Raw genomic sequence first — 27,846 nt, forward strand, 5'->3', positions numbered from 1 at the left:
TGTGCGCAAGAACTTCTTTACGGTGAGGGTGACAGAGCACTGGGACAGGCTGCTCAGGGGGGTTGTGGAGTCTCCTTCTCTGGAGATATTCAAGACCCTCCTGGACACCTACCTGTGTGACCTGGTGTAAGGAACCTGCTTTGGCAGGGGGGTTGGACTCAGTGATCTCTGGAGGTCCCTTCCAATCCCTACAGTTCTGTCATTACACTCAAAAGGAGGAGAAGAAGAAATAAGTAGTGAACATGAAAAGCTAAAGGAGCAGAGATTTTTAAACTGTCCATGTAAAATCAAGTATGAACAAAGTCAGTGGGCTGCATATCTTTATTGTTTCATTCAGCCAAAACAGAGAAGTCTTTTTTTCAACTATGGAGTCTCCAAAGGCCTAGATAAAGCACAGGAGCACTGAAGATGAAGCATACATTGCAGGTATTGATTTTTGGAAATAAAAGGGAAGTCTGCAAGTTTTGGAACTCTTAGAAGTCCATATTTACTGGCAAAACATTTTAGTCTTAACGAATGTAAGCATTGTTAATATAGTGTATTTCCATATTTCCTATGAAGATTACCTGGTAAGCACAGGGGTGTAGGAAAATGCATGGTATTAAATTAAAATGCTCACTAACGTGGGTGTGAATAGTGAGAGGTGAATGTTTGCCAGACTTGTGCCAACATACTCCCAACATTTGCTATATACATATAACACAGAAAATATTTTTATATGCTCTGTCCAAATAGATTTGCTAATTTACATTACTCATTACTCAGTGTAATCACATCTTTTTTTCATCAAAAGAAACCTGCTAAAATTTTCTAGTACTTCTTAGGTGTAAACAGCTATCAAATGATGAATTATTAAAAAGTATCAAGGAGCAAACTAAGAAATTAGAATTAAATTTATTTGTGTTACCGTAATATTCAAAACCACCTTCTGTTTTTTAATGAAAGACACCTCCCTGGAAGAATGATAATCAGTGTGGACTCAGGCTAGACTGGTCACACAACTTACTGAATGTTTTTACTGAGTTTTTAAAAGACATCACTGCCATGATAGATAAGAGAAATTCAATGCATGTTCTACACTTATATTTTAAAAAGGCAGCTGACAAGGTTCTATACCAGAGATAAATTGCTTAGGTAAAATCATGGAACAGCAAGAATAATAGGGTAATGGACAAAATGCTGTTATATTAGCAGAACACAAAGGATATGTAAAGATAGACTTTTAATCTTTTCATTCTATTAAGGAAGAAAGAAGAGGATTAAACACAGAGACTGAGAATACATTTGAGGAGCAGTTGTCTAGATCTCCTGGACTGTGTTGTGTGTATGGCTAGAAAGGGAACACAAACTTCAAATAAATCCATTGTCATGCTTATTCCACTCCTTACAGGGCAGAAGGTGTATAGACCTGCCAAGGGTAGTCAGGCAGATGGAATTTAGATCTGTTGTGCTTGTCATTATTGGACCAAGGTAGTGTTTATGATGATAGATAAACAGTTATTTAAACAAAGACAAACAAGTCCTCTAAGCTGTCAGTGATTTTAACATCAGGCAAGCAATGACTAATAGAAGGTGCTTCCAACTCTCCTTATGTACCACACAGAGAAACAATAGGCATCAATTTTCTTTCCAGCAGCAAGGAATGACGAAGAAGGAGTGGGTCTAAATCAAAGGAAGGCTGAACCACCAAAGCCATAAGGCAAGCAGTGGGTCTGCAAGTAAATAGAAATACATAATGTACATGCTTCCTGTGCACAGAGCAAAGGGAAACCATAGTATGTGAGATTGTCTGACTCCTTCCCTCCAAAGTATTATATTATATATATATATATTATATGTATATGTTCTATATATGTATATTTTAACAAGTATTACATAAACATATGTAATATTCATTTGCATTTATTCCTGATATACACCACATGCTTTGCTTCAAGAAAACACTATTATTTGCCTCTCAGAATAAAGAAGAGCACCAGAAACGAAGACTGAGTGAAGGAATTTTACAGAGTGATTTATTTATTTATATATATACATAATATTATACATATATTTTATATATATTTTAACAAGGATTACATTAGTGTTCTTCTGATAGCATAGTATAATACAAAGAGCGGCATATAGGAAAACAATGGGAAAAGATGCTACCTCCATCCCTGGAGGCCAAGCTTAATGTGGCCCTGGGTAGCCTGATGTAGTACTTTATCTAACAGTTGGCAACCCTGCCCACAGTAGGGAAATAGAACTAGATGGTCTTTGAGATCCCTTCCAATCAAAACCACTCTAGGATTCTAAAGAAGAAAGAGCATCTTTGAGATCAAGAAGTAAGGATGTCTGTTTCTTGAGGAAAAAAATATTAAGGCAAAAAGCAAAAGGCAGATGTGCTGGTCTGTATAAGACTGCATGTTCTTACATTGTGATTAACTAATTCTAGGTGGCTGAAGTATGTAAATAAAGGTAAAAGGTATTCTTAGAGTAACCTGAACAAATAAACAGGAGAATTACTATAGAAGTTGTAGTTCAAAGCTTAATCAATGTCTTGCTTAATGCATAAGTTACATCAGTGTAACATTAAGAATTAGATTTTAACTGGAAGACCTAAACCAAAGTTGTTTTTTTCAAAATCCCTCACAGTATCCCCATGAGTATATGCATAACAATAGACTCTTTCATTATGTACAAGGTTTTTACACCAGTCACTGAAGAATAATTATTGTCTACTGTAGCTTCACCCCAGCCTATCTGGAGTTTCACTACATTTTAACAGGAAGTTTATTTCTGAATAGATAGCTCCTCAAACCAGATGCTAAGAGGAAACACAGGAACATGAGGGAGGGTTTAAACCAGTAGATAGAAGAAAAAACAGATGTGTGAAAAACGTCTGTCTAAAATGAGGAAAGAAGTAACATGAAGAAGCAAATGGGTGGACAAGGTGACAATAATATCAGAAAATAAAATACACCACAAAATACCTTGAGAGAAAAAAAAACAAAAACAAAAACAAAACAACAAACCAACAGAAGAACAAAAGAGAAGGAAAAAAGAAGAAAAAAAACTCAGTATTTGAAGGACTAAATTCAGGTAAATATTTGAAAATAATGAGGCACTCATGGGTTTTTCTATGATGTGTGTATGCAAATTCAAGAAGCATAGCAAAGATAACATCAGTAGTAATAACAGTTATGGCTTGAAAAAATTAATGACTGGTGTATCACTGTATCTCAAGATATACACAGCTAAAAGATGAAAAGTAAACACAAATCTTTTTAGATACTGTTTGGAAATGTAAGCTCTAAATGAGCTAAAATTTTAAGAAGATACATGCAAATAAATTAGGTCCTGTGTAATTGCTTTTTATCATGTGTATGTAGGTATAGAAGGACATACTGACATTAAAATATTTTAGTGTTATCTTCAACATTTAGTTTGCACCATACAAATGTATAGATAGGTTAAGCTGATTTTCAGATATTAGTAGTTGACAAAAGCTGTATCTAGTTTTCAGTGGACTATAAGGTTCAACCTACATCATTAAAAGCTTTTGAATTCATTTATAATTTATATATTTTCACTCAAAAATGTTAACAGCCTATGGCAGTAAGGAAAAGTTCCCAGTCTAGAACAGCTTCATCAGAACAATGGGCTTGAGCTAGATCTGATGAAAGTTGATACTCAAAGGCAAAGCTTTTTCCACCAAAATTTGCATGAATTAAAAAATTAATGAAACACATATCTTTGGAAGGCATACCATCTTTGGGTGATGCTAGAGAAGAGAATAGGTTAAGGGAAACTCTCTTCTTCGGATCAGATTGGGGACCAGAGAAAATTGCAAAATGAACACAAGCTACGCAACAGCATAGAAGAAAAAGTGGACCAAGGCTGAAAAAATGGTGGTTGCTATCCTTTCCTGCGCTATTCCTTCAATTATTTATAACAGTGACTTCCAAGTTATGTTGTTATAAAAGAGAGGATAAAACAGGATTAATTTAGGGTAATTAGACTAATAGGAGCACAACATCAGTAAAAGAAACAATAAGGCCTCAAAAAGATAGTAGTTTATTGATATTCTAGGCATTGATAAAAGTTTTAATGAATTCTGAGCCTCAGTGTTCACAAAGGAAGACTGTGAGCAGATGCCAGAAACAGACAAATTTTACAGCAGAAATGGAAGGCATACTGAAGAAACCCAAGATCGTGCCAGAAGAGGTGACCTAGAAATTAGAACATTTAAAGACTGACAAAACCAAAGAACCATAAGGTACACATTTGATGAAGCGTCCCAGAAGAGACTGGGAAACCTTTCGCAAATTTATTTATAATCTCTTTGGAATTGAAAAGGGCAAAGTAACACATATTTAAGAAGTGATCTAACTGAAATCTAGAAAGATGAAAGGTGAACCAAATACATTAAAAGGTAAAGACATAAATTAATTATACAGATTTTCTAAAACTATACAAGGCCTTGTGTGAATTTCACAATCACCCAGAAGTGCATTTCTATCTTAAAATCATATGAATGTTTATTCATCTACTAACATTTTCAAGCTTTAAAGTTCTGTGCTCTTTCTCTGTTAATGAGCTCTATGGTATGACAGGTGATCAGTATTAGTATACATAAACACTGGAGACTTTACTATTCACTTCTAACAGTGAGAAGGCATTGAAAACATTGGATCACATCCTCTGAGAGAGAAAAATCTGTAAGATGTCAAACCAGAAGCCTAAGTTGTAAGTTTTGCTCCTCCTTCTCTGAAGTCCCACTGTGTATTTGTGATTTTGTGACTGTGGCAAGGCTGGGAAGAGTAATTGAGCTATTTGCCATTCAGTAAGCCTAGGGAACATATAATCATTTGACAAGAATGAAAAAATGCTAATAAACATATGTAGCCATATATACTCAGTTTTCTCTGACTGCCTGGAGGTGCCTTTAGTATTTCAAGTTGTTATCCATGTCTTTGTTTCTGGCCATGTACCTTTTCTAGGGCTGAGTCTGATACTCAGGTACTGAGAGTACTCAAGTGCTCAATAATCTGATACTGACAAGTACTGTCTCTATGATCCAGATTCTCCTATACCTGCAATGTGCACCTGCAGGGTGCTCAAAATGGCTGCAATTCCCATTGCAAAACATGAATTGTAAAACTGTTAAAACTCCTAAAAAAGCAGCTCACCAAACTTTTCACTCATCTCAGATTTTATCAGAGGAATTTCCTATGATATAAGCCTTTAATCCAGAAGTCTTATGAACTTAATTAAATTCAACAAAAAAGAAACTGTGACAACTATGGAATCAGGAGATATTTTGCTTAGCTTGCCAAAAAAAAAAAAAAAAAAAAAAAAAAAAAAAAAAAAAAAAAAAAAGCTTTTAAAGAAATTCAAATAGATTAAAAGAAACCAAAGAAACCAAAGCTATGGAAAAGTTTTATCTTACTTTCCTAGCAAAGTTTTTTTTCAAAGACAACCTCAGAGAAGTTTGCTGCAGGCCTGATGATATATGGTACTGGCAGTACGTTACTTTAATGCTCTAAGAATTGACATGTATATTATAAAGGGTAGTTATAAGTTCTAACAGTTGTGAACAAGGGAAGTATCAGACAAGTATAAGGCCAAAGTATCACTATTAAGACAGATTTTATTCACCGTATATAAAAGTAACCTGAAACACAAAATGTGCTGTAACAGGCTGAAATTTGATGACTGTACAAAACTGGAAAATAAGTCAAAATGAAGAAGGTGGACACTAAAATAAAAAGCAGTTGGGAAGGCTGAGACCAAAGACAGATATATGGTGATGAAATAATACAGAAAAATGTAAGAGAAAGATACTGAAGATGAAAAGAAAGATTTTCAATTTTCAAACAGCAATATAGGAAATCTAGAAGTAGTGGAATATATCATGTAAACCTTTAACCCATTGCTTATAAGCAGTAAATTGTAAGAAAGTGAAACCACATAAGAAGGCTTGTGAAATGTGACTGAATGAGAATTATTTGATTACTACAGAAGTGGGGCTGAGAAAACTGTTTTACTGGGCATAAACACCACAAATAATGGGTTAAGAATACCAAATAAGGAAATTCCGATAAGGACTAAATTCTTTCATGGGGGAGATTTCATTGAGATAAACAGAATTACACATAAGTCTCCATAAAAAGTGAAGTTTACATAACCCAGGCAGTTTTCATTTGTTTTGAGCCAGTATTTTGATACTCTAATGAAAATGTCAGGTAATTTATTAGATTATACTGCTCAATTCAGTGAAGGCAAGCTCACTGCAGTTTACCTTTTGGGTAAACTGCCCAGAGGTACAGACAGTCTTTTGTTAGATGGCTGTATCCAACCCTACATCTAATCTCTCCATGCTGTTACCATACCTTTCTAATAGGTAGCTTGCCAGAAACAAGTTCTCCAGGGTTATATTCACTTTTGGGAATGCTGCACGTGGGAACAGATTATCCACAATCCCAGTGTGCCTGCAGTTGGCACAGCAGCACAGAGTTACCTCAGTTAGGAAATGCATGTCCCTGAAGGCAGGAGAAGATGTGTTTCTCACTGGCTGGCTCTTCTTCTAAAACCTTCAGGCCTCCTTTCTCCTCTAATTGTCCAGGGTCATATAGCCCCATATATTTTTTTTCTTTCCATTCCCTAGTCAACTGTGTATCTTCCCTGAATGTTCTTCCTTTTCTTCTATTGAGTTTATTGTCCCAATTGTGAGTGTAAGATTTATGCTACTATTTTATTCCACTGACACAGATTTGTGAATTGGTAAATTTGTGGTGTACCCATCCCAGTACACTTCCAATATGAACGTTGTTCACGATGAGCCAAAGACATGGATGAGAATGTGATGAGTATTCCTAGATTCTTTGTTCATTTTTGGTTATCTATTGTTGTCATGTACACATGGAAGAAACACAACATAGAAACATGATAAAAATCCTGGGCTGACTTCAAACTATCATCACTTACTTGCATGCTTCTTGCATTCTTAGCATGTGATTTACAAACAGCAAATTTCAATGAAACCTAATTGACAGTGCAAAGTTGTTAGACATGCTAAACATCTTGCAATATTTTTGATGCTTTAACTGTAATTAATAAGAGTGCTTAACAATTATTATTTTTTTTGTGAAATGCTACAGTGGACAATGAAGAGAAAAGGCAGTGGGTTTTTTTTTTTAGAGGGAGAGATTTGCTTTTTATAGTAATTGGGATATAAACACCTAAAATCAGGATTTGATATGAAAAGGGCAAGCTAACCTTACTAATGGTGATTACTCACTGTATAATAGAAAAGGAAATAAAAGCTTTTTTATAAAATGTATCAAATCCTAAGAGTGCTGTTAAACTCATTAAAGAAAAAATGAAGTTAGAGAAACTGGTCTTATTTTTTTTCACTCCCAGTAGAGTTCATTTCTACTTCAACAACTAAGCCAAGGTCACATTTAACTCACTTCAATTTCACCCAGTGCACAAGCTAATGTCAATAGTACAGCTGCCATGCAGAGCTAAAGACTGATGGTTAGACAAAGCCATTTACACAAGGCTGGGTCTTTCATCTTCTCTCAGCTAGTGACATAAGAAAGCACTGAGGTTATTCTCAACTAGAGACTAAAACTGGCATATTAGAAAAAATGTTATTCTCCTTAGCTGTCACACAAAGGATCTGAAGAAATGTAGAAATGTTTTTTTCCTTGGTCATCTAGGGAGATCACAAAGTGACTCTAATAGCCTTCACTCTGAAATTTTCACATGGTTTAAGTGATTGCCAAGTCTGATATTTTCCATTTACACTTCATTGCCATCAGAAAAAGAAAAAAATCAATATACCTACCTACTCAAGTGTGTCACAGGATGAGCTTATAAAAGAAGACATCAGTCTTTTTAGGGCATGAAAAATATACTTATTCAAATATATCTTATTTAAAATGACATAAATTGCAGTGGTTAGTCAAGATTCGATTTCCTCTAAAATATAAGACTTAAAATATTCTCTGACTTGCCAAGGAATAAGAATCCTTCAAACTGTTGATATGTACAAATGTACTTGCTTTCTGTTGTAAGTTATACTCACAATGATGTACCAATATTAGAGGCTCCCCTTATGAATTTCAAAGAGAAGGTGAAACCTCACACATTATCAGATTATTCTGAGATGGAACAAATAACTGGAACATTGCCAAAACATGGGAGCAAGATTTTTTTTTTATTATTCTTTTCAATTTTACTGTGTACGTGAATTTGAGTTTTCTTATCTTGTTGACCCTCGTATGATTCCATATGTGATGTCACATGACTCTGACAACCTCATACACTCCTATAGTTGTTACATATCTTATCTGTCCCATTAAAGATTTCTAGCAATTTACCCATAACATACACAATGCCTTTTTTCAGATTAGTAAGTTTCATAGGTACAGTGGAATCTTTCTGTCAAGATATTTGCCTGCTCGACTGTTATCAAGAACCTTTGACAAGTGAGAACCAAATTTGTCCCTCACTGTTTTGTTCTCAACAGAGGCTGAAAGGTCATTATTCACCTTAATATGTCATTTCAACCCCATTATCTTTTCTACCTTGTTTTAGCACCTCTTTCTGGCAAAGGGAGTGAGTAAGATATTGAAGAACTGAGATGATATTTCAGGCTATCTGCCAGCAAGTGTTAAATAACAATGAAATTTGTTTGCTTAGGAAATGAGCAATTGAATTTAGGCATCGGGTGGGTTACCTTGTCGGTTTTTCCCATCCTCGGCTGGTCAATCTGCTAAGAAGGCAGAATTACCAGGGTCAATCCCTAAACTCTGTCCCCCGTGTGGTAGCACAACATACCAACCATACAGCTACTAGGCCATCCCCCACAGTTACAAGTATTTCAAGGTCAATTTATCAATTTAACAGCTTCATCTTCTTAATCACTAAACTTCTGTCTCTTTGAGCTTGTGCTGAAAGACTGTGGCTGCTAATTAAAATGGAGCTTTACTAGCAAGTACACAAATTAGATCCTGTCAGTAAGTTTATTCTAACTATTGGTCATTTCTAAATGCCTTTTTAATCCCCTAATTTTTACATTAAAATTCAAAAGCCTAACAATCTTAATCACCCCTACATCAAATTCATCATTAAGAACAGGAAGCCAGATGGTATAATTTTGATTTACCGGACTTCAGCGTGAATTAATGTACTGAGTGCCGATAATGAATACATCAAACCTGATATTGCAGAAACCTATGAATCTGGCATGTTAAATTAATAACACACTTTGCACAATGAAAGCATGTAAGCTCATATAAAACTGAGGAGTAATGGTCCCTTTTATTTTAAATGGTCTTTATTAGCCTGCAGTTTTGACTCTTAAAAGAAAGATGAGCACTACGCTTAAGAAAGTCTTGTCTATTTCATATCTGTTCTTCCTCATGTAGGCATCAAGTGAAAATAAAAATCCATATTTGATTATAATCTTTTTGGTTTTGAAAGATAAACTGAAGGAGAACAGGCCCCAGTGACTTGACTGAATCTGTTCAATATGCATTGAAATTATGGGTTGACTGCTGTGATGGAATTCACTTATTTCAAGATGTTGTAGTACAATATTGTTAACTGCTTGGACCCACTACTTGAGTCCACAGCAGATCATGCTTTTTTTTTTTTTTTTTTTTTTTAAACCTTTCCTTTCAAATATGTATACCTTCTCTCTCCAATGAAATTTTATGGTGAATATGAAAGTGAATAATGCTTTGTGGAAATGGAGGATCTAAAATTAGTGTACACTGAAAAAACAAACAAACAAACAAACAAACAAAACCCAAACAAATAATAACCAAGCATTCAGAAAGAAAAATGCCAGATAACTGTTGTCTGTGTATACCATATATTTTGATTATCTAGTTATCATGCAACATGGAAGTGGTAAAGATATTAGCATCTTTTAAACAAAATGGATGGAAAGCAATATTAAATATTCCAAACCACTTGAACCAGTAAGCAGTTTGTATTCTAGCAAAAAAAGGTTATGTGGTGCTGAAATTACTTAACTGCATCACATATTTTTACACATACTGAGTGCAAACTAAAAATATGCCAGACATCAGATGCTCTGGTGGATGTAAGAATAAGACCTAATTCCAGTTCTGACCAAAGACAAAATTATCTTTCACTTTAATAACATCATAATCGTGTCCAAATGCTTACAAGATCTATAGTTTCTGTTTCAGATATGTACTGGCAAGAGAAATAGAAGTAGATTCCCTAAGTACAAATTTAAGCTCTGATACAAGTCTGAGTTATATAACTTCCAAATGAAATAAAGTTTGGAACAGTTTTATACTGAGTTACCTAAAACACACAAATATAGACTGATAGACCATCAGCCAGAGAGGCAGGATGAGTGCAGTCTCTATTTTGGAAACCACAGTCTGTTTGTTATAAACACATTTAGAGAGTTAGAAAAAGCCAAGTCCAGGCCTGAGCAGGATAAAGCTGACTGAATAGGTTAACAGGAGCATAAACACTTCCCTGGCTTTATTCTGTCTCTCAATCTCTGCAGAGTAAGTGAATGTTTCAACAGTCTCAGTGTAGCTGTAGGAAATATATTCAATATAGTGTGGGTAGGATAATAGCATGGAAAATGTTGCAAACCTGAATTAGGTTCTACTTTTCAGCTAGCCTTGCTTATTGCACGAGTGTTTTTGCACTTACAACCATGGCATATAATTTGTATTGCTTAGAGATAAACTGTTAAGATTGATTACTAAACAAAACAAGACTCACATTATGGATTTGCCTAGAGAGGATATAAAAACCCTCTTATGCCTCTTCCTTTTTCATTTTAGTGTTTTCATCTTTCAAAGAGGAAATACTTTACTAATATGTGGGGATGGAGGAGTGAAATGATCATTCCCCCAAAAGAAATGCATGCTGCAAACCGTTCCAGCAACCTGAACAGAATAAGTCAGTCTTCCCCAGATGAAAATGTTTCTTGCTCTTAAATCTCTAGCTGAAGCCCATTTGACAAACCTATTATAAAATGAATAAATGTAGCTCTGTGTGATTTGTCCATTGTCAACATGTTAACACATTTTATTTGAAGGTAGATTGATGAAGGGTGGCTGAAGGAGTTTACCCTCCTGAGTTAAAGAATAGAAAACCCTTTTTTCTTAGTATTTTTCTTTTTTTCTTAGAAGTTCACAAGAGTAGATATACAATTATCCTCGACTTGCTGATGCAAAGGAACAGAGCATTTAGTTTCTTGTCACTGTCTCTGAAATTCCTAAAGGTACAATTAGCATTTCATTTGACATAATGTTGAAAGGTTCATAGATTGATCTTCCCTAAAATGCAGCAAGAATTTTTTGAAATGCAAATTTTGACATTTATTAACTTTTATTCCAGATCTGTTTATAGACTGTAAAACTGTGCATACATTTAACTCGAAGAAGCTAAAAGGACAATGTTTAGGTGGATACTCTGTGTTATAATAAAAGTCTATTTTATTGTTTCAACAATGAAATTTTTATTATCAGAGATTTATGATATCAGCACAGCAGTTTTTACTGCATGATTCACAGTGTTTTTATAGATGTATATTCAACAAAACAAGGAGAGAAATTGTACTGCAGTGCTCTCTCTCAGGAGTGCTTTTCCCCATTGAAATAATGTCAGCAGTTTTCCACCTTCAAAGCCCTATGTTTTCAAATCAATTAACAATTCTAATTGTGCTGGAACAGTTGTTCACTTAGCTTGGCAAATGGGACAGGAAACATTATTTCCTTTCTTTGCCTAAAATGAAGACTTTAATCTTCTGAACCATATTTAACATATAAAAAACACACAACTGAAAAGTTGGGCAGTTTGGAAACTCACTCAATTGTAAATGTTTTTTCTCAGCATTCAGGCCTCGATAGGATGGAGCAAGAGCTCTACAGTTTCCCCTCTGGGTGCCAGCAAACTGTCTTAGGATTCATTCTGAATATTTCAGGTGAGATTTGTATCTATCTAGACAGCTGTAAGAGTTATTGCTTTTGCAAGATGGTAAAACAAACACTGATTCTGACCAAACTAGAGATACCAGAATTCAGATATGTATCTTGTTACACAGGGCTGACATAAAGTAATACAATATGCTAGAGCCAAGACTAAAAGGCCAAATTTACATTCCATTTTATTTATATTCATATATATTGTGTTCTTGGGTAGGAGCATAGTGCAAGATATAATTACTGTGACTTCATTCAGAGACTAACATTGAACTGTTAAAATAAATGCCCGTTTCTTCTGCAAACCCCAAAGCAATTTACCACATAGACAAAAAAATATTACCCCATTTAACAAACGGAAAGATCTCATGATAGAACATGGAATCACTGAACAAACCCTTTCCAGAACTAAAGAAGTCAAAGATCCTGTAGCTGAACAGAACATGCAGTGCTCTATAATGAACAAAATGAGAATCTATTAGGAAAAAAAAAAAAAAAAAAAGTGTATAAATATGAATTTAAGTTTATATGTTTCAGTTTTAAACTAAGACAGTGGAAGTTTAGGTTAGATATTAGGAGGAATTTTTTTCACCCAGAGGGTGGTGATGCACTGGAACAGGTTGCCCAGGGAGGCTGTGGATGCCCCATCCCTGGAGGCATTCAAAGCCAGGCTGGATGTGGCTCTGGGCAGCCTGGTCTGGTGGTTGGAGACCCTGCACACAGCAGGGGAGCTTGAGAGTAGATGATCTTTGAGGTCCTTTTCAACCCAGTCCATTCTATGATTAGATGATATAACACTTGTATTACTCAGAAGGTCACAAAGGTAGGAATAATGTGTATAGTTCATGGCATCAGGAGTACTCAGTAAAGATTATCTGCATGAATGATCCACTGAGAGTTAACAAATGTATATTCACCTTAATCTTGATCATGTGTAAGAACTTGCCAGGAATTTGGTCATATAATGTACATGAAACTCCTGGGTGGTTAGAGCATCACATTTACTACAACTGTAGCTGTGGCCTAGACAGTGCAATCCAAGCTGTCTTCATATATGCAGCATTATTCTAGTCACTGTTTCCAATACGATATTCATTCAAATCAGTTCCATGAATCAACTAGAAGAAAATTTTCATTCCCCTGATTATTCTGTTTCTTTTACTGTTTTTCAGTGCAGTCGTTTATTTCTCCACCAGTTATTCTATTATTAGTGTGATGGTGCATTTAGATAGGAGGTCAAAGTGAAAATGACAAGAAGTTTTTAGGAATTAATCAGGAATCCAGGATCAATGGTTGAACTTATTTGAGTGTACACAAACAACAGAGTAGGTTTTTTTGTTTCATTTTTGTTTGGTTTGTTGTTCCTCTGTTTAACACTGATGCAATAGTTTGGATTTTGTCACTTTTCTGACTGAGCTTAGTAGTTCATTGCTGGCATGTACAGTCCTTCCATACTGGACAATTTTCATTATTCACTGATGAGGAAACTGTCATTTGTTGCATCTGCTAGAGAAACGGTATCATATGAAGATACTGGATATGGTATCACTGTCAGGTTTCTGACTTAGAGGCTGAGGCTTGAACCAAAAGATCTAGTTAAAACTCATCAGAAACTTGGGTTACTCAGGTGGTGAAGCAAATGTTATGAAAGCAGGTAGTCATTACCTACTTGACATTCAATGATCTCTAGAGGTCCCTTCCAACCCCTACAATTCTGTGATTCTGTGATTCATGAAATGATTATAACATTTGCATGGATTAAGCTCTTTTGTTTATCTTAGCAGTATACACTGCTTAGCACAGTTTGATATCAATTGTCTATTCTGTAAATGATGAATTAAACTAGACAGTAGTCAGAGTATTTAGTCCTTGTGCCTACGCCATCTAAATTCAAGAAAGCCCGCCTGCTATCCAAGACAGCTAAATCTTCACATTTTCTGTTCCCTCAGTGGTGATGAGTAGTCACAACATCTAAACTAGGTAATGATAGAAGACAATTTCAATGTGATTTACTCACAATAATTTTGTCTAAACAGATAGCAGAGATTACAGTAGGATACAGATGTGTGTGTGCTACTACAGATGCTCAGCCACGTGATGTTGATGGTCCATCATAACCCTGGGTGATGATATAAGCCTAGATTTAAGCATCCTACATTGAAACTTAGGAGGAAATGTGATCAAAGCAGCTCTCTTAGAGACATTTATTGCTCATTGGGAACCCTAGTGTATCAGTTTCCAGGAACACCAGGAGGCCCACCATTGCTTTAATTTCTGCCTAATTTCCTTTCATTTGAAAAAAGAGAGCCTTTCTCTAAGTTTTCTTGGTGCTGAGATTTTGTCTTAGCACTACCAAGTTCCTCACAAAAACCCGAGGTAAAACATTCCTGAATTAAGAGAATCTTTTTTCCCCTTGTCACCCCTGTGTATACTGGCTAAACTATTCATACAGGTAGTTCCTCTTCCTTCATATGTTCTTGGGAGAAGGCTCTGGTCACTAGGTCTGCAGCATTTTCTAACATCTCCTCTAAGTATGAATGTCTAGAGCATCTATTCTCGTGGGTTTCTTACCCCTAATTGGAGAACTGTTGCTGAGTTTTAGATTAAGCAATCATTGACTAATATGCCAAAATACCAGATATTATGGGAGACAGACCTTAGAATCAGCAATCAGCCCTACTCACTAGGCTAGAAAGCTATACTCCAGCCTTACTTTTTTTTTTTCTGGCTCAATGAATTATGTGTTGATGCAGTGTTGGAGTATCTTACAGACAGGTTCAACTTCATCCAGCATACATTTATCTTTGAATACTGAAGTTTCTACAACAGAAATGAGGGGGAAAAAAAAGCTTGCTTTTTTTTTTTTTTTTTTTTTTTTTTTTTTTTTTTTTTTTTCTGCATTGAAGTCAGCTGATGTTATGCAATACAAGGGCTACTCTAGTAGTGATTTATTGCTCTGGCCCAGAACATCAGAGATAGATGTTGGTGGAATGGCAGTAGAGGTTGAACCTTCCCACCAATACTCGGTTACATTTTGTTGCCATGTGGCAGATGGCAGCAGAGGGGCAGTCTGATAGAATAGTGTTTGACATGGAAGTGTATATGAAGCAGAGGTGTGGAACTGAATTCTTCTGTGCAGACAAAATTGCACCCGCTGTCATTGTTTGAGGTATGCTTATAGAGGTCAAACAGAAGATGTGAACACAATGAGGTGGTGGGTAATGTGTTTCAACAGTAATGTGAAAGGCAAGGCATGTTCTGGACAGCCATGCACAACTATCACACCAAGAAATAAAGAGTGCCTCTATCAGCTCATCCAAGTGAACTGGACTATAACCAGGGAACTGTATAAAGAGACAAATATCTGCAATGCATTGGAAATAACAGCACAGCATTAGAATAACACAAAGTTTGTGCCAGGTGCGTCCCACAAATTCTCACATAGGAGCACAAAACACCAAGTTCAACTTTCTCAGGACCTGTTGAACCAATACAAGGCTACAGGTGATGTTTTTTTGGATTCCATCATTACTGTTGACAAGATGTGCTGTCACCACTATGTGCTAGAGTTAAAATGGCAGTTAAAATGGAGTGGTGATGTGAAATCTCTACTGAAGAAAAAAGTTCAAAAAGCTGCCCTCAGCAGGTAAAATAATGTGCGCTGTATTTTGAGGTAGAAAAGGGGCTGACTCTTCTCTGTTTCTTGTAACTGGACAAACCATCAACTCTGACTACTACCGTGTGACACTGACAAAGCTGAAGGCTCAAACTTTCAGAGTCAGGCCAGAGAGAAAGAAAAACTTTCCCTTTTAACACAGTAAGGTCAGGTCCCATACCATTTTGAAGATCATGAAGCACGCTGCCAATCTTGGCTGGTCTGTTCTACCACTCCCATTGTATAGCCCAGATTTTGACATCTTTGGATTTCCTACTGTTTGAACTCATGAAAGATGAATGGCACAAGCAACATTTTCACAGAAACAATATCAGCATAGCAGGTTGTGAAACAGTGAGTCACTTCGCTAGTGCAGACTTTTAGGAGCATGTCACCATGGCTCATGTTCATCACTAGCAGAAAAAGCTTAGTTCATGGTAGTGAGTAGGTTGAAACATAGTGTTTCGTAGCTGAGAACCTACTCAGGTCAAATAGTGTTATTGTGATCTTTGTATCTGATATAGTTTCCATGGAAATAAATAGGAGGCATTATTTTGGAGCAACCTACATATATTACATGTTCTTACCAGCCTTACCTATTTCTTGCAAACATTCATAGGGAGGCTGAATAATACTCCTTCCTTAGAAGAGACAGTTCTTTACTCTTCAACAAAAGGTAATGGTGAAGCAGGCTTCAACACTGAATACTTGTGGTCCATGTAGTTTAATGTTGAGTTTACACCATATTATTGTTGCCCATAGTGTAAATCTATTCTATGGGATGCTGCTCTTAATGATTATATAATATGCTGTTCTGCTATTCATAGCCTCGGGGTCTCACAGTCAGGCACTAGTCCTTGGCCCCTTTTTTTAAATTTATGAATACAGGTATACTCAGACTGGTTGCAGTGCTATATTGTGAGAAATGGGTTTGAGAAGTGTGATAGATTGATAGCTAGAAAATACACAAAGTTATCTTGAGTTTATCATGAGCTATCATGAGCCAGTTATGTGCCCTTACAGCCCACAAAGCCAACCATATATTGGGCTGCATCAAAAGAAGCATGGTCAGCAGGTCAAGGGAGGTGATCCTACCCCTCTGCTCTGCTCTGCTCTGGTGAGGCCTCACCTGGAGTTCTGCATCCAGATGTGGGGTTCTCAGTACAGGAGAGACATGGACCTGTTGGATTGTGTCCAGAGAAGGTCTGCAAAAATGATTTGTGGAGTGGAACACCTCTTCTATGAGAAAAGGTTGAGAAAGCTGGGGCTGTTCAGCTTGGAGAAAAGAAGGCTCCGAGGTGACCTGATAGTGGCCTTTCAGGAAAGAAGGGGACAGACTCTTTAGCAGGGTCTGCAGTGACAGAACCAGTGGAAATATCTTCAAGCTCAAAGAGGGTAGATTTAGATTAGATATAAAAAAAAAAAATCTTTTACAGTGAGGGTGGTGAGGCACTGGTACAGGTTGCCTGTTATGTGAGGAATCTGCTTCTCATTTGCACCTCTGAAGAAGAACAAACTATCCATTTCTGCAGCAAGGTTTACATACTTTATGGTCAATTCTCAAATGGCTGTGAGAAGATTATCTGGGTTATGGATTATACGTGTCATGCTTAAAAAATTAAATCCTTTTCTGACCTCTTTCCATGCATATAGTCTCACTCTTAAAAGGTAAACATAGGAAAAACAATGTCTTAGTGCTTACTGTGCACGTGTTTTGAGTTATTTGTGCTTAACTTTATTCAGTTGTCTTTGCCCCTCCCATCTTATTGCTTTTGGAGTCCTGACAGCATTTACACTAGAAATCTGCTGTTCTAGATTGGTTTTTTTTTCTTTCCTTTTCTTGTATCTAAAGTATCATGAACACAAAAAACACTGTGAAAACCATCATCATGATTTGGGATGGCTTATTCTTGACCACTCTTTGCTCTCTTTAGTCTGCAAGTCATCCTCACTATTCCCTTTCTTCCTATTCTTTGTACCTGAGAGTATTTGATTTCTTTTGATGGGAAGTTTGATTGATGTTGTCTTGGCTAGATATCTGAGCTTTTCGAGTTTTGCTTCAGTGTTTTTAGTGCTTTGTACTGTTGTAATTGTATAGCACTTACATATTATAGGCACCAAAGAGAAGATTAAATAAATAAAATTATGTGGTATGAAATGTTATCATCCTTTGTTTTTCTTTGCATATTTTGAGGATTTCTACCCTGAATATTTTTAAAATTTTTATGCAAGGTATTGTGTGACACTCATTTCAAGATTATCTTTCATGTCATTTATTTGTTAAAATTCAGTGTAATGGAGATACACTTTATAATATTAAGATAACATGCTTACTGATCTTATTTTGATCTTTCTGTTTTTATCCAGAATAGAGAATTCAAATAAATTGTTTCCTCTCTGCTACTCATGTTTATTACCAAAATTTTATTTTACAGAAACATTTCGTCTTCTTCTATGAAATTTTAGTCCTTTAACATCTATTTAACAACTGCATTCCTGCACCTCATGCACAAATATTCAAGTGCCTTGAATATTCTGATAAAAAGATAAACTATTCAGCAGAACGGTACATGAAGCATAATAGAACCTATCCACCTTTTGTCTGACTTGTTCTCTCAGAGGAACTACAACGGTGACTTGGATAATGATTGCATTGTTTTTTAGATTAGAGCAACAACAAAAGAAATATACTGAAAACTTGTGTTTGGATATATAACAAATGTTTTTATTCAGTTGAAGCTAACAAATAATTCCCTTAACAAGAAGGAATTATTGTATGATTATGACAAATGTGAAAGCTTTTCTTAAAATTTTCTGTATTTTACCAACATATTAGAAAAATTAATGTAGTAGTTCTCATGAATTAATATTCTTACTCTGCAGGGCATCGGTGCAACAAAAATCATGTTTTATTAAAACATATACATATACATTCATAGAATCATAGAATGGTTTGAGTTGGAAGAGACCTTAAAGATCACCCAGATCCAATGCCCCTACCATGGATAGGGTTGTCAGCCACCAGCTCAGGCTGCCCAGGGCCTAACCAACCTGGGCTTGAATGCCTCCAGGGATGGGACAACCACAGCTTCTCCGGGTGGCCTATTCCAGTGTCTCCCCACCCACTGAGTAGAGAGTTACCTCCTAATTTCTAAACTAAATCTCTCCTTGTTTAGTTTAAAACTTCTCTTATCACTATCTGCAATGTAATGAGTCTGTCTTTTTACTGTTTATAAGCTCCCTTTAAGTACCGAAAGGTGGCAATGAGGTCTCCCAAGAGCCTTTTCTTCTCCAGACTGAACAAACCTAGTGTCATATCTAAGAATAGAGACTTGGAATTCTGGTCCCCAAGTCTGATACAGTGCACCTTGTATAATACAGGAACCACTATAGACTACCTGAAATCAATGAACTTGATTTTTCTTCAGAAAGTACTCTTGAAAAACTGAGGTAGAGTACAGCAGAAGTATATCAACCATTGTCTTAAGAAAGTGCCTAGCGGCAAATGAGAAATGAGAAAAGGGTATTTTCTCTCAAGACCTCTACAGTTAGTTCAGCAACTTCTTCCAAGTTTCTAGTTTCCCATTATTGTTTCACTGGGCTTTTCTAAAGGCTTCTGCCTAGGCTGTGTTTTGCATACATTGTGTTTGTGAGAAATATTGATATCTGCAATTGGATTTCTTGGTTGAATTAATTTGATGGTTATTAATTCTGTTATTTAACAAGTATGTGCAGATGTGTGTAGGGAATTTGGTCAGTTGTTTGCACACAAAAATCAGATATTCACTGATCTTTTAATTTGCTCATATTAATCATATAAATGTTAATTCTAATTACGATATGTGTAAGTTTAAACGTCAATAAATAAAAATGCATAATTTCAAAATTACATTAAATGATTCAAGTGAAGCGGGGCCATATTTCTTCTACAACTCTATAGAGTGGAGAGGGTAAAGCGTGAGAAAAAGCAAGTGAAGAATTAAGAATTAGACAAGTTGGCTGGAAGGCCTTCACTCATAACTTTTCCTTTTGGGTGATCTCTACATACACATTGCTCACTTGGACTGTAAGCCAGCAAATATGCACATGCTTCCTTCACCTAAGAAAAATGAATTTCAGAAATTCAGATTTGTTATAGGTTTTCTCAGAAGCAAATATTCTGAGAGATAATTTTACTGTGGAAACAATGATTTTTTTTATTTTTTTTTAAATGTGCCACCAGAACTAGAAGATGGAGTACTGCAGAAAATAATAATGATAAAACATATTAATTTTAATACGTTAAAGCGTTCTCCACTGTTTTTATGCAGATCTGTATTGTCTTCCTCTGTTCTGGGCACTTGTTACTGCCAGAACGATTCTGGTATACGTACACATATATATAAAAGGCCACCTATAACCATTCACTACTGAATTATTGTATATAACAGGAGTGTGGAAACTTTGCACCTGTCAGTTCTGGCTGATTTTCAGAATTGTGTGCAAGTGTCAAAAGAAAGAAAAAAAAAAATGACATGCCAGTCTGTGGTAGTGATTAAAACCTCAGTCAAGATCTTCAATGATTTTACAAAGGGTGTTTATCCTTGAAGGGTTATTTCTGTATGAATTTGTCCATCTCAGACCTAGGCAGTAACTCTTTCACATGCTGATAAAATGTTAGCTCCAGTGACAGTAGTACAGCACTGCCCATTTTGTAGCTAATATGAAATCACACAGGGTAAAAGACAGGCCCTATTGAAATCAGTGTGAGTTTTGTCATTAATTTTTGACATAAATTATTTTGCTAAACTGAATGTCTGTACTGGTGACCAGTTTTTAGAATAGTGAGATACTTCTGCTTGTAAGAAAGCTGTTTACTGGGGAGATAATTAACTGTTCATGACTTTAAGTGACTAAATTAAGTGTCCAGACTGAACTTCCGAATTCTGCATGGGTCACAGAATTTAGTGAGAGATGTGGTCCACTCAAGAGAGTGATTCAGAGCACCCATGTTAAACTCTTTCTTCAAAGTGCCCTCTGAAGAAGCCTGTTTTTCTTCTCCATTTTCTGCACATGCAGGTAGCCTGGGAAGATCACAGACCTCAATCAGGTGTTGAGTTTAGATCATGGAAATAGTATGCCCAGTGAGGTTACTGTAGCTGTGTACTGGAGAACATCATATCCATAAAGAGGTGAGCAGGTATGTCACTGCCCTAGCTTCAGCTTGAAAGTAGGATTAGTGAATTTTCTCAGTTAAGGTTGAGAAAGTCATTGCTAAGAGAGAGAGAAGATCCTAAAAGGGCTAAATGAAAGTTGGAGTCTTCTTATCAACCACAGTTCTTTACTTACAAGTCTGAAGAAAGCCATCAAGCTTAGTGATATGCTGTGAATCAGAGCTGGAGAGGTTGCCAGAGCCTTTTGTGCTGTAGTGCATTGGAGGAGTTCCATTTAAAACATTTTGGAGTATGCATTTATCATAAAGAAAAACAGTCATACTGGTTACACAGAATCCAAGCATTCACCAAGCCTACCATTAACCTGAATGGGCCCACCACACAGTACATGGGGGTAGCATAACACCTGTTGCCCATACTGAGGTCCGTTCAAGTTACTGTGTCGAGAGGCAGTTAAAATCAGTATTCAACTTAAACAGAAATCTCTACAAATGCAATCTGTATTCTGTAGGAGGTATAACTTCTTGAACACCAACAGAGGCTTTCAAACACTGACATTATTTGGCACAGCTAGGAATGCTCCATAAATTACAGTTAAGAACAACACATGTGGGACTTAACACTGAGTAATCCTATTTTAGTTGCAGAAAGGGACAAATCCATGAGTCTTGCCTATCTCCCACATTCCTCTGAGCTGGGCAAGAGTTATAGATCTACAAGATCTACTAAATATGGAGATACTGGGTAAAGTCAAGCTTGCTATGAAGAGTGGAATGGTCTATCCCTTCAGCATAACTTGGACTTTATCAAACCCATTTTAAAATTAGAAAATACATCCTTCATGGAATTTGATCTGGAATCACAGAATGACCTGGGTTGGAAGGGACCTCAAGGATCATGTAGTTCCAACCCCCCTGCCTAGCAGGGCCACCAAACATACACATTTACTAGATCAGGTTGCCCAGGGCCCCATCCAACCTGGCCTTGAACACCTCCAAGGTCAGGGCATCCACAACCTCCCTGGGCAGCCTGTTCCAGGGCCTAACCACTCTCCTAGTAAAGAACTTCCCCCTAACATCCAACCTAAATCTTCCCTCCTTCAATTTGGATCCATTTCCCCTAGTCCTGCTATTGGTCCCCTTCAGGTATTGAAAGGCTGCAATGAGGTCACCCCGCAGCCTTCTCTTCTCCAGGCTGAACAAGCCTAACTCCCTCAGCCTGTCCTCAGAGGTGCTCCAGCCCCCTGATCATCTTTGTGGCCCTCCTCTGGACCCTTTCCAAAAATCTCTATGTCTTTCCTGTACTGAGGGCTCCACACCTGGACACAGTACTCCAGATGGGGCCTCACAAGAGCCAAGCAGAGAGGGACAATCACCTCCCTATCCCTGCTGACCACCCCTCCTGGAAGGTAATGATTATCTCATGCGCCTGACCTCTAACTCCCACTTCCTCCTCAAGAGAGATTTGGGGGTTGGGATTTCTATTTTTCTATTTTTCTTTTTTCTTACATCTTTTTTTTTCCTATTTTTCTTTTTTTAACAGTAAGAGGGATCTTTCCTGGACCCTCACTCTGATGTGAAGGAGTGAGCCGCATGTATCATTAAGATCTATGAGTTGAAAGAAAAAACAAATTTTGGACATTACTTCCTCCAAACAATGTTAGCTTACACAGATTGTGTCTGGTTACACATCTTCTTTAACATACAGTTTACTTCCTTGGACTGTCCTTTAGTTCAGTCACTTTCACGCCAACATGCTTTCTCCATACATTAAGTGACACAAAATAAAATCAAGAAAAATATCTTTTATAAGGAGAATGTAAGAATTTTCAAATCTGCCATATCTGTAGTTTAGACTTCAACTGTATTCTAGACATAAATATGAGAAACCAAATAAAGTCTATGCTTACAATTTTCTTTTAGAAGACATGCTGATTATACCTGACTTGTTTTCCTATGTCACTGCAAAGACAAAGCAAATGCTGATTAAAGCAATTAAAACTTTCCTTTGTTTGCAGAAGAGATGTATTCAGATACCGCTTTTTTCTTTGTAGACATCTTAATAAGCACCAGCAGATTGAAATGAAATCTGTCATCAGTTATATTTTCCCTTAGACTAACTGTCTACTTCACATACATATTAAGGAAGATTTGTTACCAAAGCTTCCTTATATGTTTTCTATTTGTTGTTGTAAAATGGTAAATGTTGAAATAACACTAGATCTATCAAACTGATAATATAATGCAATACATCTGACAGCTGAAGAGAGGGGAAAAAAATGTAATGACTTACTTATATAGTATTTGGAGTAGTGCATTTTTTTGTTGTTATGGTTTTCTTCAAAAACACAACTGTGCTATTTGGGTGTCTGCCACCATGGAGGGATATAAAGCATTATTGTGGATGGAGGATTCAGCTTTTGCAGAATATAAATTAAATGCTGTGTAAATATAAACATCAATTAAGTTCTGTCACTTGTTAAATATTTATTTACTGAAATGATTTAAGCAGAAAAGCTCGCTGAGGAGAAAATTGTCTGCTTCTGTCTATGTACTGCTGGTACCTCTTAGGAGCTTGCTTTGTTTCTATTGTTTTGTTATTTATAATCTCATATGTGTGGTTGCACTGGCTGCTGTTTCAAGCAACTGAGAATTTAAGGTGCGTTTCTCACCAATGCTGAGTAGAATTAATCATGTAACTCCCATTAATACTAATGGGAATTAAGCAGATAAATACCTTCTTTCATTAATGGATAAGTGGACTCCTGTTTTCTAACGTGACATAGACTTCATCTGTGTGACCAGAACATGGTTGTACATAATAAAATTGGTGCAGTGTCTAAATGCAGAGGGCAAAAATAAAATGTCTGAAAAGTATTTATTCTTCTATTCTGAGTATCTCATCAGAATAAACTGTCCATAGCTTTCAAAGGATGGTTAGTTTTACACAAACTCGTGGGGAAACACCATTAAGTGTCATCGTCTCTCTACACTCCTGGCTAGAAGGTATATGAAGAGATAGTTATGACATTCAGTAGTCCCCCATTTTTCTCTCATATTGACATTATTTTAAAATAAATTTCCTTTCACTCCTATTGTCATAAAGTAAGTATGTCAGAGTATAATGTCGTGAAATAGAAGTTACAGAATTCATACCACTGAAATATCTGCATCATCATTTATTACATGATCACTTACCCTCATTTTCTCCTTGTGTTATGCTAGATCCCACATTTATTTGACTGAAATTAGAATTATTTCAATAAGAACCTAGCTATTTTTAAGAAATGGCTATAAAATAGCAGGGGAAAAAAATAAAAATCTATTCCTTTCTGGAAATACGGATTATTTGGAAGCAGATGTGGTCCCACAATGAAACTTTCTGGTTTATAGCTCAACTTTATTTCAGCCTGGGTTTAATTGAGAGAATGCTTCAATATTAGGTACAAAAATGATTGAGATCAATTACACAGAAATAAGACACTGAAAATTTCAAAACAAGCATTAAAGCATTTAATCTCATGTGAGGAAAACCAGATCTTTGGAGCCATGCAAGCAAATCAAATTGATTAAGCTTTAATTGATTTCAAGACTAGGTTTATACCTCTTCCTAGATTTACTCTCCATAAGTTTAGTCAGATTTTCTTAGGTACAACTAATCATATCCACAGAGAACCAAACCAATCAATACAAACCACACCAAATAACTTAAGAAGCCAACACTACAAGTGTCCAACAGCTAGGTGCCGAATTGCCATAAATAGTAATTCCCAAAATTTCTTTTCGCATCTCTACTTAAATTTTCAATAATGATAGCAATCACAAAAGCCATTTCAAAATTCTAATCAAATGCCTTCTCAGTGCATTCATAAAATGAAATGCTGATGCAGCACATTCTATATAATTGAGATACACTTAAACTTGGAAGTCCGCTTAATCAGGACGTCTCCCTGGGAACAATTTAAGTCCAATGATAGTTAATGGCAATGACTACTGCTTAATGGGGATGGTAATTCTGCTTAATTGAGATTTCTTTCAGTGATGTAGTAGTTCATAGCTGTACACTTTTAAATAACTGAGACTAATTCTGTTATGTTTTATGTTTTTCTAAATGTATTTTAAGCAAATGTGATGAATTGCATGGAATAACATTTGAATGAAAAATGTTAGCTTGTAGCAAACAAGGTCTTTAAAAAAAAATCTGTGGCAAAATATGTAAAGCAGAAGGACATATGTTAGAGAATATTATATCTGAAAATGGTAGTGTTAGAGGAAATGAAAAATTTGGCCTGTAAGTTTTTTTTCCCGTTTTTTTTTTGTTGTTGTTGTTGTTGTTGTTTGCTTGCTTTTTTTTTTTTTTTTTTTTTTTTTTTTTTTTTTTTTTTTTTTTTTTTTCAGTGAGATCACAAAACCAAATAGTTTTGTGGTTGGAAAGGTTGGAAAGGACCTACGAGATCATCATCTGGAGCATAGGAGGTTCTGCAAAAATGTGCACAAGAACTTTACAGTGAGGGTGACAGAGCACGGGAATAGGCTGCCCAGGAGGGTTGTGGAGTCTCCTTCTCTGGAGATATTCAAGTCCCGCTTGGACACCTACCTGTGCGACCTGGTGTAGGGAACCTGCTTTGGCAGGGGGGTTGGACTAAATGATCTCTGGAGGTCCCTTCCAACCCCTACAATTCTGTGATTCTGTGATCTCATCCACCCGCCTTCCCATTAACGTTTCTACCACAAGCTACTAACCCATATCTCGTAGCTCCTCATCCAGACACCTCTTGAACACTGCCAGGGACAACAACTCCACCACCTCCCTGGGCAGCCCATTCCAGTGCCTGACCATTCTGAGAGAAAAAGATTTTCCTTATGTGTCCAATCTAAATCTCCTCTGGCCACTTGTGGCCATTTCCTCGGGTCCTGTTTGTTGCCTGGGAGAAGAGGCCAAACCCCTCCTCATCACAGCCTCCCTTCAGGAAGTTGTAAAGTGCAATGAGATCTCTCCTGAGCCTCCTCCAGACTAAACAATCCCAGCTCCCTCAGCCACTCCTCATAAGACTTGTGCTCCAGACCCCTCACCAGTTTTGTTGCCCTCCTCTGGACATGTTCCAGGACCTCAATATCTTTCTTGCAGTGAGGGGCCCAAAACTGAGCACAGTATTCAAGATGCTGCCTCACCAGTGCTGAGTACAGAGGGATGATTAGCTCTCTGCTCCTGCTGTCCACACTGTTGGTCACCTGAACACACTTTTTTGGCTCACTTTCAGCCAAGCATCAACCAACACCCCCAGGTCCCTTTCCTCTTCAAGACATCTAGTCACTCATCCCCAAGCCTATAGTACAGCATGGAGTTATTGCGGCCAAAGCGCAGGACCTGTTGTTGAACCTCAGCCCAGAAATCCGGCTTATCTAGATTGCTCTGATGGGCCTCCCTACCCTCAGGCAGATTGACACCACCTCCCAACTTGGTGTCATCTGTAAACTTACTGAGGGTACACTCAATCCCCTCCTCTAGGTCATCAATAAAGATATTAAACAAGATGGACCCCAGTGATGACCCTCAGGAAACTTCACAGGTCACCATCTGGACTTAACTCCATTAACCACTACTCATTAGGAACTGCCTTGTAGCTAGTTCCTTACCCAATGAAGGGTATACCTGTCCAGGCCACAGGCCGCCAGTTTCCCCAGGAGAATACTATGAGAGACAGTGTCAAAGGCTTTGCTGAAGTCTAGATAGACTATCTAGATAGACAGCCTTTCCCTCATCTACCAGTCTGATCATCCAGTTCTAGAAGGAGATGAGGCTGGTCAAGCATGACTTGCCTTTCATGAATCCATGCTGGCTAGGCCTGATCCCCTGGATAATACTCATGTGCTGTGTGATCTCACCTAAAACTACAGGCCTGTAGTTCCCCAGATCCTCCTTTCAGCCCTTTCTGTAAATTGGAGTCACATTGGCAAGCCTCCAGTCCTCTGGGACCTCTCCAGATAGCCAGGAACGCTGATAGATGGTGGAGAGCGGCTCAGCAATCACCCCTGGCAACTCTCTCAGCACTCTACGATGGAACCTGTCTGGTCCCATGGACTTGTGACAGTCCAGATGGAAGAAGAGCTCTCTAACTGCCACCACCTGAATCACCAGAGGTGTATTCTGCATAGGATCCCAGACTTCCATATCAGGGTGTAAAGTGCCCTGAGAATAACTGATCTGCCTATTAAAGGCAGATGTAAAGAAGGTGTTGAGGACCTCAGCCTTCTCCTTATCCTCAGTGTTCACAATCCCTGCTGCATCAAGTAAAGGATGGACGTTTTCCCTGGTTCTTCTCTTACCACTGACACATTTGTAAAAGGATTTCTTATTGTCTTTTAATGTAGTGGCCAATCTAAGTTCAAGTTCAGCTTTTGCCTTCCTAACTTCCTCCCTGTATACCTTAGCAATTTCCTTGTAATCTCCCCAAGTAGCCTGTCCCTGCTTCCAGAGGACACAGGGACTCTTTTTGTTCCAGAGTCCCAACAATAGTTTCAGTTCATCCACATCGGTCTTCTTCCCCTACGGCTCACCTTGTGGCATTCAGGAACAGCCTGTTCTGCCTTTAAGATTTCAATCTTGAGGAGGATCCAGGCTTCCTGGACCCCTTTTTACCTTCAAGGAGCAATTCTGAAGGGACCCGTGCTACAAGTGTCCAGAATAGGTCAAAGTCTGCCCTCTGCAAGTTCAAGAGAGTTTTGCTGGTCACCCTTCTGACATCTTCAAAAATAGAGAATTCTACGATTTCATGGTTGCTCTGCCCAAGACATTCCCCAACCTTCACATCTCCCACCAGTCCTTCTCTGTTAGTGAAGAGCAGGTCTAGCAGGGTACCACTCCTGGTAGGCCCTCATACCAGCTGCATAAGGAAGCTATCTTCCAGACACACTAGAAACCTCTTGGACTGCTTCATCTGCGTTGTATTATACTTCCAACATGTATCAGGGAAATTGAAGTCTCCCATGAGAATGAATGCTGGTGATCACATGGTTTTGGCAAACTGCTCATAGAATGCCTTGTCCATCTCTTCATCCTGTTT

Source organism: Excalfactoria chinensis, chromosome 1, assembly GCF_039878825.1.
Source record: "Excalfactoria chinensis isolate bCotChi1 chromosome 1, bCotChi1.hap2, whole genome shotgun sequence".
Taxonomy (NCBI): Eukaryota; Metazoa; Chordata; class Aves; order Galliformes; family Phasianidae; genus Excalfactoria; species Excalfactoria chinensis.